At 40.3% G+C, this 20,614-nt stretch overlaps 1 pseudogene across 1 annotated transcript; it reads left to right on the top strand.

The window, feature by feature from the left end:
- The first annotated feature begins 19,434 nt into the window (after positions 1 to 19,434).
- LOC308241480 (transmembrane protein 223-like) lies at positions 19,435 to 20,010 on the top strand (annotated as a pseudogene). The gene is made up of 2 exons: positions 19,435 to 19,526; positions 19,717 to 20,010. The product of its transcript is annotated as a transmembrane protein 223-like (transcript).
- The last annotated feature ends 604 nt before the right edge of the window (positions 20,011 to 20,614 follow it).

Here is a 20,614-nt window from a genome sequence, read left to right as displayed (position 1 = left end):
ATCCCACAGGACTCCCTTCTAGGTAGCCTATCCCCAATCCCTTCAAAACATTTTTTGCATATCCAGTTATCCCCAAAGACAATCTAGGCTGTTTATCTCAGCCTAGGTCTTCCTCCAGAAAAAAAGCCTATTTGGGTCAGCCTCCTTGATGTCCTGTAATCAAATAAACAAACGTCAAACAAATAATCTATAAATTGCATTCCTGAGATAGGAGGGCCCCAAATTCTGGAACAGAAAAGCTTGCCTGCTCTTGAGCGAAATCACCCCTTTCTTCTCTGTGATGAATCTTTGGTAGCAAAATTCTCCAAGACACTAATTCATTTTTTGATAATTCAATTATATTAATTTAGAGCCTCATATTATAATTTAATCATCTTTGTAATTGAAAAATAAAGCTATGAAATGAATTTTGATCTTTAAATATTTAAATATATCAGAGTAGAGTGAGCTTAACAACTTTTTAAAGATTCATTATTTTTTAACTCAAAGTTGCTTTGGAATTTTACTTTTTAATTGTCTTTGAAACCAGTACTGCATGTGTGGAAATAATAAGACCTAGGCCATAGGGTAGTTGTGAGGAGTAAATGAGTTAATAAAAGCATTTTGAGCAGAGCCTGACATATAATAAATGCTCAGTAAGTGTTAAATACATGATATACAATATCTAATATTTACTATGTTGTTCTTTGTAAACTACCTAAGACAGTGGTCAGCAAACTCATTAGTCAACAGAGCCAAATATCAACAGTACAACGATTGAAATTTCTTTTGAGAGCCGAAAACCGACTTTTGTGCATGGGCCATGAAGTTTCAATCTCACTGTACATGCGTGCCCACATGTGGTATTTTGTGGAAGAGCCACACTCAAGGGGCCAAAGAGCCGCATGTGGCTTGCGAGCCACAGTTTGCCAACCACTGACCTAAGATGATTGTAGAGAAAATTGTCAGCTAAAAATGTTCAGTACAAGTTAGGGGGTGAACAAGCATTCAGAGATATGTAATCCATGATACTGAGCCACGCCATCTGCCACAGCAAGATGCCAGGGCACCAAGGAGGTGGATGGGAGGCCTCATGAACAGATGGTGAGGGTAGAAACTCCACCCTGGGTGGAACTTCTAACAGTTGGGACACATGTTCCCCACTGCAGTATCACTTTCTTTAGCAAAACCACACCCAACTAAGATGATAAACTTGTAAAGCAAACCACCCCAAGATGAAGCAGGGTCATGTTCAACCCCCAGTTATACCAGGAGCATCCCCTATGAACCCGCACCTGCCTAAGAGCTCAACTTGGCCTGTCACCTTCGGAGCACTTCCTTCATGCTCACAAAATATTTCTGCCCCACCTTTTCTCTGCCTTCCTCAACCCATCTCCTGGTGAGTTTGGTTCATGAATTTTAAAATTTTAGAACTTGGAAGAAGAGGAAAACCTTTTGCTTTCTCATTTGTTTTTTGTTTTATCCCTAAACTCAAGATAAAAGCAAGGAAGAAAGTGATGGAATCTTTGGGTTTTAAAAATGTAAACCCAAGATTTATTTGGGAGTTTCAAACCCAAATGCCTTTCAGGAACAGAAAGCAGGATTGGTGAGCATGACACGAGAGGAAGTGGGCTGGAAGCTATTGCAGACTGTAAGGGAGCAATGTGTGTGCAGTGACACTAAATTTTTAATTTTTGAAGAAACTGAAAATATAGGTCCTTGTGTGAAATCTCCTCATTTACGAATAGAGATTATTGTTGTAGAAAAAAAAAAATCATGACACCATGCAAGCCAGACAAACCCCATCTTTAGGCTTTGCAAATATTAGATATAGTAATCTTTTTATTCAGGCAGCTATTAAGTATTTCTGTTCCTCCACCATGATAGAAATCAGAAATATTAAAATATTAACTTATTAGAATGAGTTTGGTTCATGAATTTTAAAACTTTAGACATATGACCAATCAAAATAGCAGTAAAATCTCTTACATTTCTCTTAGCGATATTTTTTCTGATGTGTCTCCTCAAGCAAGAGATACAAAAGAAAAAAAAAATGGGACCGCGTCAAACTAAAAAGTTTTTGCACGGCATAGGAAGCCATTAATAAAATAAGAAGACAACTTGCTGAATCAGAGAAGATATTTGCCACTGATACTCCCAATAAGGGTTAATGTCTGAAATGTCAATGGGGCGTTGAAGTCCCCTAATATGACTGTATTACTGTAGATCTCTCCTTTCTGTCCATCAATATTTGCTTTATGTATTTAATTGCTTCTATGTTGGCTGCATAAAGGTTTATAGGGGTTATATTCTCTTGTTGGATTGATTCCTTTATCACTTTATAATACTCTTCCTCCTTCTTGTTGATTAAAGTGCAGATGTAATAACTGGAGCTCCAGCAGTCATATTATATCATGAGGACTCTTGAAAATGGAAGTCACAAACCATCCATAGAGTAGAAAGAAGATGAAAAGAGTCTGGGTTCCTGACACCAGGAAGATCAAACCAGTCAGGACTATTTCCCTTTGAACTTTTTGAACTTGAAAGAGAAGCAAACATCTATCTTGTCATTGTTTTTTTGTTTGTTTTTTAAATCTTACTAACTAAACTTTATCCTAACAACACAACTTAAAAGAGAAACTAAATTTCAGAGAGGCTTGCATTTTTTCCCTTATAGATTTTCTTTTTATTCGCCATGGTTTTATTTGTTTGTTTTTTGTTAATCCTCACCTGATTTTTAGAGAGTGGATGGGAGGGAGTGAGGCAGAGAAAGAGTGAAAGAGAGAGAGAAACATTGATGTGAGAGAGAGTGGGGATCAAGCCTGCAATCCAGGTACTTGCCCTTGACCAGGAATTGAACCCGTGACCCTTCAATGCATGGGCTGACACTCTAACCACTGAGACACACTGGCCAGAGCTGCCATGGTATTTTTATTTTCCTGATGGAAGGAAAAATATATAGTAGACTTTTATTTTTATCAATTTTAACATACTATTTAATCTATCCCCACATCTTCATTACCATTTAGTGATTTAAAATAAATTTTATCCCTGGTCAGGTGGCTCAGCTGGTTGGAGCATCATCCCATACACCAATAGGTTGCAGTTAGATTTTTGATCAGGCCATATACCTGGGTTGAGGGTTCAATCCATGTTGGGGCACATACAAGAGGCAACCTATTGATGTTTCTCTCTCACATTGATCTCTCTCTCTCTCTCAAACCAATAATTATATATATATACACACATATATATAAAATAAGTATTATATTTTATTTATTAAAAGCATACCATTATGTTGTATTTTTAAAGAAAAAGAAGCTGTGTTATTATACTTGAATTTAATAAATAATCAAATTTATAATACAATTGAAAGAATATTTATAAGGTTATAAGGTATATCAGCTTATTTAATTATTCTATTTTTAAAAACATATTCACATTGGCCATTTTTTTATTCAACCTGAAGAGTTCAATTTTAAGGAAAAATTCTGACTGGTCATGCTATCTACCTAACCTAATTTATATTATTTTATGATCGGGGTCTTTGAGGCAACATCTAGTTCTGTCAGTGGTCTATACAATACATTTCTAGATCAGATATTAGTGGCTTTTGAAGGTCACTATTTTATTGGCTGGATAAACTTGCTTGCCCATTGTCTGTACTCCTAAGTCAGGTACACTCATACATAGAGTCTGAAATTCCCATTTTTCCTTATTTCTGGATTTTTCGGAAGCAGTTATGAACTCATACTTATGAGCAGAAACGGCAACATAATTTGCAGGATCCAGTGAAAAATGTAAACATGAGGCCTCTTGTTTAAAATTTTTAAGAATTTCACAATGGTAATAGCAGAACATTAAATCAAGTGCAGAGTACTTCTAAGCAATGAGGCTTTGTGTCACACACCCATGAAGCTGGCCCTCAGTGGAAACAATCCACTACATAATAATCTATGTATATAAAAGCCCAGCGACTGAAAGGCAGAATGACCAGTTGACCAGTCGCTATGACACACTCTGACCACCAGGGGACAGACGCTCAATGCAGGAGCTGCCCCTGGTGGTCAGTGCACTCCCACAGTGGCAGTGCCACTCAGCTGATAGGGATGAGTGGCACTCCCACAGCGGGCTGATCCCCACAGGCCATGCCCCCCACCAGTGCATGAATTTGTGCACCGGGCCTCTAGTCCTATATAATAAAAGGCTAATATGCAAAATGACCCCTTGGGAGTTCAACCAGGAGACTGGGAGTTCAATCGCTTGCTATGATGTGCACCTCTAGGGGGTGGCGCAGAACATGGCGGGCAACCAGCAGCAGCGGTGGGGTGCTGAAGGAGCTAGAGAAGGAGGAAGCAGGGACACCAGGAGGCAGGGAACCTGATCAGCCCTGATCACTGGACAGGCCTAGGGACCCTACCCGTGCACAAATTTCATGCACTGGGCCTCTAGTTGCCTTATAAAAGAACATGCATGCTTATTTCTGTGTATAAATATTATTTACCTCAGTATCTACTATTCGTATACACACAAAATCCAACATTCAATCCAAATTACAAGAGATACCAAAAAGTAAGATAAAATTAGGTAAAGCAATCAACAGAGTTAGAAACAGAAGTGGTGCAGATGTTGAAACTATCAGAGACCTTAAAATAACTATAATTAATAAGTTAAAAGGTTCTAGTGGAAAAGTTGAACAACGTGAATGATGGGGAATTTTATCAGATAGATGGAAATTCTAAAAGAGTGAAATGATAGTGCTATAAATGAATACCATTTTTATGGGCTAAATTGTGACCTCCCCTTTTTCCCTCCAATTTATATATTGAAGCTCTAACCCCCAATTTGACTGTATTTGGACATAGGACCTGCACTAACAGACTAATACAACCATGATATGAGACATGAATAATTCCTTCAACAGACTTATTAGCATAATGGGCTTAGCAGAGGAAAGAACCAGTGAATTTGGAGATAGGTAAATCTGAAACATAAGGAGTAAAAAAGGCCGGACAAAAAATAAAACAGCATCCAAAAGCTGTGAAATAATATGAAATGGTCTAAACACACATGTAACTGAGTCCTACAAGGATAAAAGAAAGAGGAAGACAGAAGAAGAGATAATAGCTGAGATTTTCCCAAAATGAATGAAAAACAACAAACTCCAGATCCAGGAAGCTCAGAGAACCCCAAGCAATACAAATACAAATAAAAACACAACTAGCACATCATACTCAGACTGCTGAAAATCAATGGTAAGGGGAAAATCTTAAAGATGGCATGAGAATAATGAAATAGTTCATATTCAGCAGACTACATCAGGCACTGTGCAAGCAGAAGATGATGGAGTGACATATTTAAAATACACATGATCCCAACTTAACAATGGTTCAATTTGTGATTTTTCAACTTTACAATGGTATGAAAGCGATACACATAATAAATTACATTAGATAGACAACACTTTATTATTAACTTTGAGTTAGATGGTTTTGCCCAATTGTAGGCTAATGTAAGTGTTCTATAAGCTAAGTTTTGATGTTCAGTAGATTAGGTCTATTAAAGACATTTCGACTGAGTGGTATTTTCAACATACAATGGGCTTATTGGGACAGAACCCCATTGTATGCCAAAGAGCACCTATACTGAAAGAAAAACATCAACCTAGAATTCTATATTTAATGAAAATATCTTTCACAAGTGAGAAGTTCTTTGTTGTTGTTAATCCTCTTTCAAGGTTATTTTTCCATTGATTTTTAGGGAGAGTGAAAGACAGGGAAAACACAGAGAGAAACACATTGATTGGTTGCCTCCTGCACCAGCCCTGACCAGGGCCCAGGCCAGGGAGGAGCTTGCAACCAAGATACGTACCCTTGACCAGAATCGAACTTGGGACACTTTGGTCTGCTCTATCTGCATGCTAGGGCTGAAAGAAAATATATTTTAAAGACAAATGCATGCTAAGTGCATTTATTACTTGTAGACTTGCACTACAGGAAATATTAAGGTAAATTCTTAGAAGGAATATGAGACTAGAAAGAAATTTGGATCTAAATAAAGGAATGTAGAGTGCTAGAAATGGTAAAAATGTGGGCAAATATGAATGTTTTCTTATTTTTAATCTCTTTAAAGGATAATTTACTTTCTAAAGCAAAAATAGTAAGAATGTTTTATGGGAATTATAACGTATGTAGACAAAAAATGCATTTCAGCAATAGCACAAAGAATGGGAGTGAGGAAATGGAAATATACTATTTAAAGATTATTACACTTAAGGTAAAGTGCTACAATATTATTTGAAGTTAAATTTTGATAGGTAAAAATGTGTTTTATAAACCTTAGAGCAGTGGTTCTCAACCTTTCTAATGCTGCTACCTTTAATACAGTTCCTCATGTTGTGGTGACCCCCAACCATAAAATTATTTTCATTGCTACTTCATAACTGTAATTTTGCTACTGTTACGACTCGTAATGTAAATATCTGTATTTTACGATGGCCTTAGGTTCTACAGCAGCGGTTCTCAACCTGTGGGTCACGATGAACAGGTTGAGAACCGCTAGCAGGGTCACCTAAGACCATCAGAAAACACAGATATTTACATTACAATTCATAACAGTAGCAAAATTACAGTTATGAAGTAGCAACGAAAGTAATTTTATGGTTGGGAGTCACCACAACATGAGGAACTGTATTAAAGGGTTGCGGCATTAGAAAGGTTGAGAACCACTGCCTTAGAGCAACCACTAAAAAAACAAAAGGTAGAGCCTAGCTGGTTTGGCTCAGTGGATAGAGCGTCGGCCTTCGGACCAAAGGGTGCAGGGTTTGATGTTTCTCTCTGTCTTTCCCTCTCTCTTTCACTCTCCCCAAAAATCAATGGAAAAATATCCTCGGGTGAGGATTAACACACACACACACACACACACACACACACACACACACACACACACAAAGATAGAGCTGATGAACCGATAGTAGAGATAAAAAAGTAACCAAAAAATCAGGAAACAAGAAAAAATTAACAAGGAACAGATGGTACAAATAGAAAACATGTAGTAAGATGATAGATTTAAACTCAACCATATCGATACCGAAATTAAATGGTTTAAACAGTCCAATAAATTAGAAATTGTCAGATTGGATTGAAAAAGCAACTCAACTATATTTCCACATTAAAAAAAACATTTAAAATATAAAGACACAAATGGGTTAAAACAATGGGGAAAGACACATCATGCTGGTACTAATCAAAAGAAAACTGGAGCTATATTAATATCAGATTTTTAAAATTATAAATTTATTAGGTTATCTGGAAACCAGATGAGCTGAGCCCCAAAATGGTGCCAGCACCCAAGGATGGGGAGTCAGAGATTTTAAAGGATTCCAGGAGGGCTTTTTTGGTGTGGATTCTCTGGGAGAGTCTAGATCCTTGGCAATCTGGAGAGGAACATTACTGATTTTAGCAAATGGAATGTGGTCTAAGCGAAAGGGAATGTCGGTTGTGAAATTACCTAAAAGTCAGTTTCCCAGGGGAATGGGTATTGATTTGATTATTTGATCAGACCTAACATTCCAGCCTTTTTGTTTTATGGAATAGGGATGGAGGTCATTTCCTCTGTAGTTATTTCCTGATGAGAGGGTACATTGAGATCATAAAGGGATGGACTTTGATTATAGTTGGCTGGAACACTGTACAGATTCCTCATGGTTGGAGGGAGGGGTTGCAGTAGCATAATTTTCCTGAGAGACTTGTTGGTGAAGCTCAAAAGCGGTCCTGAAGGAAAGATGAAAAATGACACAGAATACATGGGCCAAAAACGAGGGTGAGGACTAGGAATGTTAATGGCCCTATGAAGGGAAGAAGATACCAATTTATATTTTTTTAGCCAGTAGTCACATGAATTTTCAAAATATGATAGAGCAGTGGTTAAGCCCCCTATGCCAGTCCAACACCTGCTGAGATACTGAGGGTTATGAGGAGAGGGATTATCTGGACTGCCCTTTTGTGTCAGATATGATGGGTTACAGGGACAGGTAAAGACTGATTATTGGAGGGCTATGTCTACATTGGGTGAGAGATAGACTAGAGTACAGGTTCCCGTCCAGTTGATCATCCCTGTTTTAGAACTCTGTCTTATGCTAAGAAGGGATGTAGGAAAAAAAAAAATCCCTAGCACATGCCAAATCATTAATTACAGTCAGTGTTTGATTAGAATGCTGGGTGGGGTTTATATGTGATACCCAAGGCCGAGTAAACCTGTTGAGTGACTTGGGAGGTAAAAGCTGGTCCTGAGGCAGCCATTGCGTCACATGTCTGGTTTTGCTGCTTTTCTGGGCCTGGAGCTTTTCTGAGACCTAGATGTTATCTTTAGGGAGGAAAAGATCAAGGGTCTAAACTGCCTGACTAATGACATGAAAAGGGAGGAAAAGTCACCCTGGGAGCAAGGACCCACCCTACAATTGATTATCCATTGCTAGGCACCTGAGGCTTCCCACTCTGGTGACCTTCTGTACCTGGCCCACTGTCCTTGCTCTGCTTATGTCTGTCTAACTGCCTACAGCATCCCTCCATCCCCCCACTCCCAAAAGGATCTTGGCTCTGAAATCTTTCAGAGAAAAAGGGTACAGGGTCTTTTTTATAGCTGCTTCCTGCTGAAAGGGGGCTGTGTTTTTCTTTAGAGTCAAGAGATCCTTGCTCTCTGTCAGAGGGATGATGAGGCCTGGGCACGAAGGAGGTGGTGATGTGTCTAGAGGTGGTATTCCCTAAGTACGAATAGGGCTTATACCCTGGTGGAGACAAACTGTGTTATAAATCTTAGTATTATTGGGGTAAAAACTAGAACAACAAGAATTATGATAAATGGTCCAATGGAAGAAAAAAATGTTTTAGTTCTGATAATTTCAAATAAAAGGAAAGGATAAAAAGGAAACATTAGTTTGGAAGGTTGTAGCCAAATATTTAAGAACATTAGAAAAATTCAGGATCCAGTTTAATTCACAGGTGAAAAATAAAACTTTGGAGACAATTAATTGAATTAGTGCCTAGTATTCACAACTGTGTATAAGAGTCTATTGAAGTACAATTTCCCCCCCTAAAATCACCCTCATTTTTATTAAAGACCAAATTAAGACCAATTTATTTACTGTATTAAGTCCAATTTCAATTTGGCCTGATTGTTTGTATAAACACAATAAAAATAGCAATTGATTGTATGGGCTCTTAAAATCTGCTTTGCTGGAATCTCATGATTGAGCTTTAGTTAGCCCCTCAGGGCAAAGAATCTGAGTCACCTAGTTGCCATCAGGTTTGCCTTCAATACTGGTAGACTTGGGTGAATTCCTCAAGTTCTTCAGGTTCTCAAAATATCTCCAGGTTCCTTTCTTGACATCTCTCAGGAAAGTAACCTTCGTTCCTTCCATGGAAAGATTGCCATGAACCATGTGATCAAGCAAGGTACCAGGCTTTCTCCAAGGAGCTCTTATTGGCTTCAAAGTTAGTTTTCACTTCATAAAGCTTTCTGGTGACATTCAGAGTCCAGGTATGACCTTCTTAGACATAACATGCCAGTCAAAGTCTTGATTCATAAAACCACAATTGGAAACTACTCTTATTGAATTCATGCAAAGAAATGTATTGCCACCCTAGCTGCTTTGGCCCAGTGGAGAGCGTCAGCCTGCGGACTGAAGGATCCAGGGTTCGATTCTGGTCAAAGGCACAAGCCCAGGTTGCGGGCTCCATCCCCAGTATGGGCATGCAGGAGGAAGCCAATCAATGATTCTCTCTCATCATTGATGTTTCTATCTCTCTCTCCCTCTATCTTCCTCTCTGAAATCAATAAAAATATTTTTTTAAAAAAGAAATGTATTGCCATGATTCAGTCATCATTAAGAATTGCTGAGAGAAACCAAGATGGCGGCATAGGTAAACACCTGAACTGCTGCCTGGTACAACAATTTCAAAACTACAGCTAAAAGACAAAACGGACATCCTCCAGAACCATAGGAAGGCTGGCTGAGTGGAAATTCTACAACTAGAAGGAAAGAGAAAAACACACTGAGACTCAGAGGAGCTGCAGAAAGCAGAGGTACCAAGGCACGTGCGGAGAGGGCTAGCAACTGAGTACACGGCTGGCTTTCTCAACCGGGAGGGAGACAAAAGCTCCCCAAGGCTCTGAACTCCAGTTCTGGGAAAGACTCTGGGGACCCAGACTCATTCGGGGAGAAACTGGATTGTCTGGCAGGGGGCAAAACTCGAGGGCGGCTTTCTCTCAGAGGTGCTTGCAGCGATTACCGCGGGACACTGAGACCCAGGGGCCTCTTAGGGCAGGGCTGACGGGAAGCCAATGCTGTCTGCTCTGCCCTGAGACTCTGCCCCATCCAAGCTGAGCACAGAGGCTTTTGCAAGTCTTGTCTCATAAGGGTGTCTCCAGCACAGAAGTTCTCCCAGCATAGACACAGCTGATCCTCACAGCCAATTGGCCTGGAGGTCAATTCCTCCCAGTCATACCAACAACAATCAAGGCTTAACTACAACAAGACTGTGCACACAGTCCACAAAGGGGTGCACCAAGAGTGTCCACCTCAGGTAACTGGGGAGGCTGAGCCACTGGGCCCTATAGGACACCTAGCACACAAAACCACTCTATCAACCACTCTATCAGGGAAGCAGCCAAAATGTGGAGACAAAGACACAGGTCACAAATGAAAGAAATGGAGGAAATCAAACAACTGGATATAGAGTTCAAAACCACGGTTATAAGGCTTTTCAAGAATTTCCTAGGAAAGGCCGATAAATTTAGCGAGACCCTCGAGGATATGAAAAAAGACCAACTAGAAATTAAGCATACACTGACTGAAATAAAAAATAATATACAGAGATCCAACAGCAGACTAGAGGACTGCAAGAATCAAGTCAAAGATTTGAAATACAAAGAAGTAAAAAACACCCAACCGGAAAAGCAAAAAGAGAAAAGAATCCAAAAATATGAAGATAGTATAAGGAGCCTCTGGGACAACTTCAAGCATACTAATCCAAATTATGGGGGTTCCACAAGAAGCGAGAGAGCAAGATACTGAAAACCTATTTGAAGAAATAATGACAGAAAGCTTCCCCTATCTGGTGAAAGAAATAGACTTACAAGGAAGCGCAGAGAACCCCAAACAAAAGGAATCCAAAGAGGACCACACCAAGACACATCATAATTAAAATGCCAAGAGCAAAAGACAAAGAGAGAATATTAAAAGCAGCAAGAGAAAAAGAGTTAGTTACCTATAAGGGAGCACCCATATGTCTGTCCGTCAGCTGATTTCTCAACAGAAACTATGCAGGCCAGATGGGAGTGGCAAGAAATATTCAAAGTGATGAACAGCAAGAACCTACAACCAAGATTACTCTACCCAGCAAAGCTATCATTCAGAATTGGAGGTCAGATAAAGAGCTTCACAGATAAGAAAAAGCTAAAGGAGTTCATCACCGCCAAACCAAAATTATATGAAATGCTGAAAGGTATTCTTTAAGAAGAGGAAGAAGAAAAAGGTAAAGATAAAAATTATGAACAACAAATACATATCTATCAACAAGTGAATCTAAAAATCAAGTGAATAAAAAATCTGATGAACAGAATAATCTGGTGAATATAATAGAATCAGGGGCATAGAAAGGGAGTGGACTGACAATTCTCAGGGGGAAAGGGGTGTGGGAGGTGTGGGAAGAGACTGGACAAAAATCATACACCTATGGATGAGGACAGTTGGGGGAGGGATAAGGGCAGAGGGTGGGGTGGGAATCAGGTGGAGGGGAGCTATGGAGGGAAAAAAGAGGAACAATTGTAGTAATCTGAACAATAAAGATTTATTTAAAAAATAAAATAAAATAAAAAAATTGGGGAAAAAAAAGAATTGCCAAATTCTGGAGGCTTGAAATAGGGAGAAAAATATAATTTACCAACTTGCTTAAAAAACAAGTCTTCTTATATCTGAAAAGCAAGAGGAAAATCCTTGTCCTTTTAATGAAGTGGGAAAGAACCAAATTCTAACTCTGTATTAGCTTACTTTTGATTTTTAAATTTATCTACTTAATTAAATTTATTAATCAGGAAAGTGCATGCTGGGCCTTCATTTTAAGGGGTTTTAAAGACTGGGCATTTTCAGGAAGTCTAGTGGGGGGATCTCAATAGAATTCATCAGCTTTATGCTGATATAACAAAATGAGGTCTATTCTCTCTCTTTAAAAAAATGTATGTTCATTGATTTCAGAGAGGAAGGAAGAGGGAGAGAGAGTGAGAAACATCAATGATGAGAGAGAATCATTGATTGGCTACCTTCTGCATGCCCCACACTGGGGATCAAGCCCACAACTTGGGCATGTGCCCTATCTGGGAATCAAACCATGACCTCCTAGTTCATAGGTTGATACTCAACCACTGAGCCATTTTGGCCAGGCGAGGTCTATTCTCTTAACTTAATTTGTCCCTGGGTGTGGTCAGCAAATGACACTAATTGGATTTCTGCTATATGTCTCTCTAAGTAGGTTGATATAAGCTATTTACCTTCTGATTGGGAGAAAAAATGCAAACCATTTACTCTTAAGTGTCCCTGGTTTAGGGGAGATAGGATTTACTAGATGGCTGTGGACTGTTTGGCATCTAGATTTTCTATATGGCTGCAAACTGCTGTTTAACTCAGTTTCCATACTCTGCTTGTTCTGACTTACTGGTCTGTGTCATTTATATAACTCCCATTTAACATTTCTCCTTATAAACCTTGTTACAATTTTCACAAACCTTCTTACAACTTTCACAACCCTTCTTACAACTTTCACTCACTTTCTTTTTCCTTCAAAATGCATGTCCATGCCTCATGCCTTCTATTACCAAAGCCACACAATTTCTTCCTAATTTAATTAGAATTCTTAACTCTTAGAAACCTTAATTTTCCAATGATAACCAAAGAGTAAACTACCAGCATTTCTTATATTGACATTTATGAATGCTTACTTTCAAGAAACACACCTTCAATAAAGCACAAAACATTACATTAACAGTTCCAAACCTAGATATTCTGTAACAAAAGATTTTGAATAAAAAAATAAAGAATATTACCAGGGATAAAGAAGGACATCATATACTAACAGGGTAAATTAATCAAGAAGACATTGCAATTTAAATGTTAAAGTACTTAATAACAGAGCTTCAAAACATGTTAAACAACTGAAAGGAGAAAGAAAACAGTCTATAAGCATGATTTGAGTATGGTTCAACACTCCTCTCTCAGTAATTGATAGAACAAGTGGACTGAAAGATCAGTAAGATATTGAGGATTGAAAATACTATCCACCAACTTGACCTAATTGATATTTATAGCACACTCCATCCAACAACAGTAGAGTACATATTCGTATATACACATGTAACATTCCACCAAGATAGATCATTTTCTAGGTCAGAAAAAAGGAATCCTATTCCGGGCCTCAATACATATAAAAAAATTCATACCACAGAAGCTATATTCTCTCATCACAACATAATAAAATGAAAATGGCTAAAAGAAAGATACTTGGAAAATTCTGAAATATTTGGAAAACAAATAAAACATTTCTAAATAACCCATGGATCAAGAAGGAAATCACAAGATGAGATAGAGATTTCTAACTTAATGATATGAAGATACATTTCAAAATTTGTGAGATACAGCTAATGCAAAGCTTAGAGGCAAATTTATCATATTGAATGCCTATATTAAAGACAAAGGAAGATTTCAAATCAATTAGCTCAACTTCCACCTAAAGGAAACAGAAAGAGAAAAGCAAATAAAGCTAAGAATAGGCAGAATGAAGGAATAATGACTATATTAGCAGATCACCTATATTGAAACAGAAAATTAATAGAAAAAAATCAGGGACACTAATAGGTAGTTGTTTGAAATAAGTAATAAAATTAACAAACCAGAACAACTTTTAAAAAAGTTACAAAAGACACACATTACAAATAATATGAATTAAAGGATACATGTCACTACAGATGCTACAGGCATTAAAAGGATAATATTTATGAGCAATAATTTGATAACAGGTAAAATGAACAAATTCTATGAAAGACAGAAACTACCAAAGCTCAACCCAAGAAGAAATAGATAACCTGAATATACTTACATTTATTAAAGGACAGTAGTTGATAAAAACTCTCAACAAGGTGGGAATAGAAGGATCATACCTCAACATTATAAAAGCTATATACCGTATGATAAACCCACAGCTAACATCATACTCAATGGGCAAAAACTAAAACCATTTCCCCTAAGAACAGGAACAAGACAGGGATGCCCACTCTCACCACTCCTGTTTGACATAGTATTGGAAGTATTAGCCATTGCAATTAGACAAGAAGAAGACATAAAAGGCATCCAAATTGGAAAAGAAGTAAAGCTGTCCTTATTTGCAGATGACATGATATTGTACATAAAAAACCCGAAAGACTCCATCAAAAAACTAACAGACTTAATAAATGAATTCGGCAATGTAGCAGGATACAAAATTAACACCACGAAATCTATGGCATTTCTATACACCAATAGTGAACTTACAGAAAGAGAGACTAAAAAAGCAATCCCATCTACCATTTCACCAAAAAAAATTAAGATACCTAGGAATAAACTTAACCAAGGAGGTAAAAGACCTATACGCGGAAAACTACAGGACTCTGAAAAAAAGAGATAGAGGAAGATGTAAACAGATGGAAGAACATACCATGTTCATGGATTGGTAGAATCAACATCATCAAAATGTCCATACTACCCAAAGCAATCTATAGATTCAATGCACTCCCCATTAAAATACCAATGGCATATTTCACAGACCTAGAAAGAACTCTCCAAAAATTCATCTGGAATAAAAAAAAAGACCCCGAATAGCCACAGCAATCCTGAGAAAGAAGAATAAAGTAGGAGGGATTGCAATACCAGAATTCAAGCTGTATTAAAGGACAGTAGTTAAAAACCTACCCAAAAGAGAACTCCAAGTACTGATGGATTCAATAACAAATTTTTATAAGAAGTTTGAAGTATTGTTTTTGACCTTCAAGTCCTTAATTCATCTGAATTTAATTTGTTTGCATAGTATGAAGTACAGATCTAATTTCATTTTTTCCATATGGAAAATCCACTTTTTCTAGCTTTGATAACTGAATAGTCCCTCTAAGTGGTGAGAGTGGGCATCCCCCCTGCCATGCTCCTTCATCATTCCCATGTGCCCTATATATCTGGGTCTGCAAATTAACTCTCCCTTGAATAAATTACTCCAGGAGAGGTGTGTCTCCACAGGATTCCTGTAATGGAGATCAAGAAAGGCATAATATCTGGTGAAATATAATGGGTCACTCAGATGGACACTGACATTTTTTTTAATTTAGTAAATTTTTATTTCTCAGTTACAGTTGATATACAATATTATATTAGTTTCAGATGTACAACCCAGTGATTAGACATTTACATAACTTACAAAATGATCCCTCCAATATTTCCAGTACCCACCTGGCACCATACATAATTATTACAATACTAGAAGCCCAGTGCATGAAATTCATGCATGAGGGTCGGGGGGAGGTGGGGGCGGTGGGGGCGGTGTCCCTCAGCCCAGCCTGCACCCTCTCACAATCCAGGACTGCTGGCTCCCAACTGCTCACCTGTCTGCTTGCCTGATTGTCTCTAACCGCTTCTGCCTGCCAGCCTGATCACCCCCTAACCACTCTCCTGCCAGCCTGATCGATGCCTAACTGCTCCCCTGCAGGCCCAATTGCCCCCAACTGCCCTCCCCTGCTAGCCCAATCATCCCCAACTGCCCTCCCCTGCCAGTCTGGTACCCCCCCAACTGCCCTCCCTCCCCTGCAGGCCTGGTCGCCCCCAACTGCCCTCCCCTGCTGGCCCAATTATCCCCAACTGCCCTGCCCTGCTGGCCTGGTCACCCCTAACTGCCCTCTGTCCCCTGCAGGCCCGGTCACCCCCAACTGCCTTCCCCTGCTGGCCGGGTTGCCCCTAACTGCCCTCCCCTGCTGACCTGATCACCCACAACTGCCCTCCCCTGCTGGCCATATTGTGGTGGTCATCTTGTGACCACATGGGGGTGGATATCTTGTGCAAGGGTGTGACCATCAATTTGCATATTACCTCTTTATTATATAGGATTATATAGAATTATTGACCATATTCCCTGTGCTGTATTTTATATCCCCATGACTCTTCTGTAACTACCAATCTGACTCTTTATTTCAATCATCCAAAACAAGAAAAAGCCAAAGTGTATGAATTTGTCAATATACGACATACATACATACACACACACATACATAAATACATACATACATACTGGAAATGGAATGATGAAGAAAACTTGATGACTGATAGTCACCTATAAAATATAGAAATTGCTTACAGTTCTGAAAAGCTTTTTTTCCTCACCATATTAAATGAGAGGCCCAGGGATCCATTATAAAGCAGAGTGATCTTGGCTCCTTTATGATGGAACCATGGAGAACAAGATCTTATCCTTCATTTCAAACCTGAGAAAGTAGAGGGAACAAGACTCAGATTCTTGCTGTAGGTAAAGAAATGCACACTCAGCCAGGCATGGTCTTTCCTGATTAATGCTCTGTTGAGACTTCCCCAGATCAGTCTATGAAATCAGAAAGATTGTTTCTAGGAACATCTGGAGGAACTAACAAGAATACGTTTCTCTTTTCATTCAATTAGGATCAGATTAATTATTGAAAACTCCATCCAAATAGCAAGAATGTGGATTAAAAATAATCATTGGGTTCCTGAGGAAACATTTGTATTATTGTACTGGACTCAGAATCATGGTTCTCCTAGGGGTCTTCTCCCAGGGAGTGCTCCAAGGGAAGTGCTGGGTGTCATTGGTGTGTCACAGTGCCACCATGCTCTGTGCCGTGAGCCTATAGGTTTTGAAGTCAGAGTACTGGAGTTTTAGTTTCCTACACACTGCCTCCATTTCTCATCTACAAGGTGGGACAGAAGTGAGGCTGTTGTGGGTCGCAGGCCCCTCCAGAATGGTCTATGAAGACTGTTGGAAATGAGATAAAGCTGGGTCAGCAGGGCAGAGCTATCAGGGGTGTGCTAGGACTGAGAGATTAGGGCACAATTTATGACCTCTGCAGCTGCAGTTGAGAATTCCAGCTGGGCAATCAGTGTCAGGGTCTGGAAAAACAGAGGAGGCCTTTAAGGATCCTGGCTCTTTCCCATGCGCATGAACTTGCACGAGCCATTCTCCTCTGTACCCCTCTCCACACTACCTGGAAAACATTTTAGGGTAAAAAACGGAGGGAGAGGATGTTTGAGACACTAAGCATTTTTATTAAAGAGACTGAACATTGCCTACAAAGTTGTTTAAATTGGATGGGACATAGTGTTAATGTTCTTATTAGCTAGTAGGTGGGGCCTGCCTGATTCATTATAGATTTATTATAGATTACAGAAGCTATGATTTCTGTGTATCTCTGAATGGTAGTATATGAATCAGAGTCAGGCAGATTAGGCTTCAGTGAAAAACAGCCTCCAAATATTAGTGGCTTATAACAACACAAGTTTGATTCTTATTCAAGTTACATTTTATCAGGTTGGCTAAGACTCTGCTCTAACTCGCCTTCACACTGAGACCCAGACTGACAGAGAAACTTCTATCTGGAAACCTGCTGTGCTGTCTCTTAAAGCTACAGCCCAGAGGTGACACACACGCTTCTCATGTTTATTGGTCAAAGCAAGTCATATAGCCATGCCTGAGTTTAAGAGGGTGAACAACAGAATTCTCCTGCATGGTGGGGCTCTGAATATTTGGGAACAAATGTACCCATTAGAGGGATTATGTGACCTCCTATACTTGCAATTTATTTATTCTCTAATATCATTGTTTTGTAGGATTCCTTTGAGCTGCAGCAAATGGTTTATCAGTGTATAATAACTGATACAACTCTAAGGAGGCAAACTAGTAGAGAGGAGGAAAGGAAAGAAACCTGTGAATCCCAAAGGTGTGCTTTGGGGAGCAAAGATGCCATGTGATTTTTCTAGGCCGAGTGAGCAGTTACCCTTGCAGGACCCAGTGTGGCAGAAGCATTTTAGAGTCATGGCATTTAATTTCTGATTCTAAATCTCTGATCTGCCAGGTGCCTTCAGTTGAATCTTACCCACTCCATGTTTCCTCTCCATTAATTTCTTAGGCCAATTATTAACTCAGTCAGAGTTTAGTTCAGAATTCTATCTCGGGATTCCATGCCCTCTTCCTCCAGTACTGCTGTCAGGGCTCAGACAGTCTGGGATTCCTGGAGGGAGAGACTTGTGATAGTTCCAATTGGCCACACATTGGAGAGGGGAGGTCTCTCTCATTTCTGCCTCAGATGTCTCCAGGGCTGAGGACTTCCTGTTCTAGGCCCTGGCAGGTGGCAGCATGCAGGTCTGTGGAAGCCATTCTCTTCCTGACACAGAGACCCACCCAACTCCTTTGGGGTCTATGGCAGGGAGCTCAGGCTCCTTCCTCTGTGATGCCCTGGAAAGTGTGCCTGTCCATGCCCTAAATTAACCTCTCTTCTCCACGTGGACACATGGGGACATTTGGGCCCTGCTCGGGCCACATTTGCCCTGAGGGAAACTCAGAGGCATCCCTGGAAGCTCCTTCTTGATTTTCTCACTTCTAGTGGTACACAATTTGTATTCCTGGCTGTGCTCTCAAAACAGCCAGACTCCCCTAGTACCCTACCCCTACTTTAACAGCTTTATTGAAATATTTTGGAGATAAAAACTGTATATACTTAAGGTGTACAATTTGATGTTTTGATACATGTGTGCATTGTGGAAAGATCAGCACAATCAAGCTAATAAACATCTCCATCACTCTATGTAGTTGCCTCGCTTGTTGGCCATCTCAATTTAATGGAGTACTGTGTATCAGAACCTCGCCTTCCTGCACAGATCTCAGAGCAGGAGGAAGGTGGAGGCCTTGAGCGTACATGTCACTATCCTTTCTGTTTTTCCTTCACAGCTTGGGCAGTGAGAATGGTGTAGGGAAGGAAACCAGTTCTCCTGGTTATCCCATATTTACCCACCTTTATTGTTCCAGTAGATCAACATCTTGTGACTTTGTTTCGATGAGTCTAAGTGTAGGTGGTTGCAGGGGTGCAGAACATAGTGTGATGCCTTAATTTCTAACTCTGCCAAAATGTAATACTTTACTTATCAGCCTATCACACCAGCTCTGGAGCCTCCTGTTTGCAGGTTTTCCCTAGGGAGTGGTGTTACATATTTGTAAAATGAGTACATGGAGGTAGTCCCGCCCCCAGAAGCGGCACCATGTGGGCCATGGTGGCCCCTGGGCAGCGGTGGCCACTGCAGCTGCTTGTCATGCTGCAGAACCTGCCCGCACATGGAACCTGCCTGTACTAGGCCACCCGCCCGGGGGCATGCTGCTCCCCCAGCATGAGCAGGGAACTTCTTCACAGCTCTCGGGCTGTTTTGCCCTGGCCAGGGCATCTTCTGGGCCTCCCTGGCCATGGCAGCCTTGGCTTAACTCTGGTCCCAATGTGCCTCCGGATGCGGAGTTTCCAGACAGGGCCGCTTGGACGTGTGCTCCACGCTCTGGTGCTAGGCTTGGCCGTGGGCTGTGGTGCCATCTGCACCCTGGTACTTGGTGCTGATCTTCTCCCTCCTCTCTGCATGTTCAGTGATGCTATAGGGGAGTTCAGGCTGTAGGGAAGCAGGTGACCCTCCCCACTCATGCTCCCTTTGGCTTGGGTGCCCATTTCACTGTTCCCTTGAACCAGGTATCTTGCATGGCCCACTGGGGTAAAGTCCCTGCCATGTTGCCTCTGAAGGTCAAAGACCACCGCTTCTACATCTTCTTGGACAAAGCTGGACATTTCTCCAACATGAAGACAACACTGTGGATGCCTACTGTAGCATGTGAAAAAACAGCTCGGGAGGCTCAGCCCTCCCAGAGGGAAATAAAAACTGAACCTTACGGATGGAGTGACCACTAGTGGCACACAAGGGACCCAAGATTCATGAACAGAAAATAAAAGCAGTTATCCCAAGGGCAGGTACCTAAAAAAATACCCCACGACAAAACAAAACAAAGGAATGCATGGAGAACTTAAATCCAGAGGCCCTAACAGATGTGTCAACACTGTCATCTTGATATATGTGGATATATGGGGTACTGTGTATCAGAACCTCACCTTCCTGCACAGATCACAGAGCAGGAGGAAGGTGGAGGCCTGCAGATTGGAAGCTGCAGTCACTTGAGTTGGCCAGTGAAAATCACATCTCTCTGGGCACGTCTGATGAACCTACGGGGCAGGATGCAGGAATCTATTGACAGTTTGGGAGGAGGGACCCAAGGAGAGAAGAATAGGGAGGAAAAGAGAAGACATACAGGTGTTTGTTGGAGGTTGCTTCTGGTCTGGCCCCTTGGCCATGTGTGAGAACTGGATGGAAAGAAAAACTCTAGGCATAACCTGAGGATACAGGTTTCATGGAGGACTCGGTGAGACTAGGGCACAAGTAAATTGTTTTAGTGCAAATACAATCCTGCCAACTGGTTCCTGGGGACTCCCAAAAGTATCTGAATGCACGGGGGTGAGT

The sequence above is a fragment of the Plecotus auritus genome (genome assembly GCF_963455305.1).
Source record: "Plecotus auritus genome assembly, chromosome: 1".
Lineage (NCBI taxonomy): Eukaryota > Metazoa > Chordata > Mammalia > Chiroptera > Vespertilionidae > Plecotus > Plecotus auritus.
Note: the sequence above shows the minus strand (reverse complement) of the source record. Positions and strands in the feature narration are given on the sequence as shown.